The following is a 1,992-nucleotide window of genomic DNA, read 5'->3' as shown; positions in this document are numbered from 1 at the left end:
GCCGGGCCGGTGGCTCACGCCTGTAATCCTAGCTCTCTGGGAGGCCAAGGCGGGCGGATTGCTCGAGGTCAGGAGTTCGAAACCAGCCTGAGCAAGAGCGAGACCCCGTCTCTACTATAAATGGAAAGAAATTAATTGGCCAACTAAAAATATATACAAAAAATTAGCCAGGCATGGTGGTGCACGCCTGTAGTCCCAGCTACTCGGGAGGCTGAGGCAGCAGGATTGCTTGAGCCCAGGAGTTTGAGGTTGCTGTGAGCTAGGCTGACGCCACGGCACTCACTCTAGCCTGGGCAACAAAGTGAGACTCTGTCTCAAAAAAAAAAAAAAAAAATCACCTTTCCTGAAGGAAAATGTCAGCAAAAATAAAAGAGATTGAACTTCCTAGAATATCAGGACCAATGTTGTTTTGTTCTGTGTTGAGAACAAAATATCTGGTCCCCAATATCTGGTCTCTTTTGTCTGTAGATAGGTGGAAATAACATTTTTGAGATGTGATTTCTGCTCTCTTGGCAGAGGGGTAAAACTGGGTAGAAAGGACTCAGGCCAGGGGCAGGCACATGGTAGGCTAGGTGCTCAGTAGGGTAACTGGGAAGCAAAACATTGCTTCCTTCAGCTTTAAAGCCATAAGGAACAATTATCATTGTCATCCAACAAATGAAGAACTCTCCAAAGAGCAACCTTTGGAAAAGCAGTCTGGCCATGCAAATTCACATATTCAGTGTTAATCTAAACAGTCCTCAAGGTGGCTGAAGTTCAGGACAGAAGCTAATAAAGTCAGCAACTGGATTTAAAATTAAAAAATGTCCTTCCCCTGTATAGGACATTTTTCAGCTTGCCCTATCCTTTGGTCACAGCCTGCATGAGAATTTCTTTAGATTTTTCAAAAGTGAAAGTTGGAGTAAATAAGATGTGAGCACTGGAGGCTGAGATCCGTGAGATGTGTTATTTAAACAGCTCTTTAGATGGGCAAATACGGCAGCTTGATTAAGAGATGCATACCTTGATCATCTGTCATCCGCATGTCTTTAAGCCCTGAGGGGTAGTTTGTGCCAGATCGGGAGAGAAGTATGCCCCAGGAGACTGAGGACAGCACTACCTGGTAATCAAAAAAGAGAAATGAACATGGCATTGAAGAGACTTAAAGAGGCGGGCACAGAACTCATTTGTTTATCCCCTAATATAAATTTCCTCACAGATCTCGTTCATTTCTGCTATCCTTCTCCTTAGCTGAAAAAGAAATTGCATCATTTCTCTTCCTCTGCCTTTGCATCTCCTTTCTCGCAGGGTGCTACTTGCATCTTCAAGTGTGCTGGATGTCAGCACTGCCCACAGGTCTAGACCAGGCCAGCCTGGTCCCAGGTCAGAGTGGCTTTTACAGATTTCCATGAGGCAAAGGGCTCTTCTCTCGGGGCCTGAACTACAGGACCTTGGGAATCCAGGAAAGGAGAATGCAGATAGTCCCAGACTGAGTTTGAGAGGTTTGATCTCAGCTACAGAAGGCCCTGACCCAAGTCCAGCTTGTGCCATTCCATTCCAGACTGGGACAAGGCCAAAGTGACTCAGCAAACCCCATTCATCCTTTCTGTACAGCTACTTCCAGTGGGTTTACATCCATTTGTAGCATTTCCCTTTTGCAAACTGGCTAGAATTTATTGTGATTGTTTTCTACTTTTTATTTTGTATTCCACATTTTGTAAAATAAAATTTTTTCTGCCCACACCTGCCCTGATACTTACTCTACAGCAATAGATATAGCAGTCTCAATATATACTTTATAAATGTGTATATGAATTAAGGAACTCTTTGAGAAAAGGGGTTACAGAAGCATTTATCTAAAATCCTGTGTTCCACACCACTAAGTAGGTGGACATAGCACCATTTATTTGTTTTAGAGGGTCAAACTGCCTTCTAAGAACAATTCATTGACATGTAAAAGTTTTGAAATTAAACATCTTCCTCCTCCAACTTTCATTTCTTTGCTAAAAGCTA

This window comes from Microcebus murinus, chromosome 3 (genome assembly GCF_040939455.1).
Source record: "Microcebus murinus isolate Inina chromosome 3, M.murinus_Inina_mat1.0, whole genome shotgun sequence".
Taxonomy (NCBI): Eukaryota; Metazoa; Chordata; class Mammalia; order Primates; family Cheirogaleidae; genus Microcebus; species Microcebus murinus.
The sequence above is the reverse complement of the archived record's forward strand: the minus strand, read 5'-3'. Positions refer to the sequence as shown.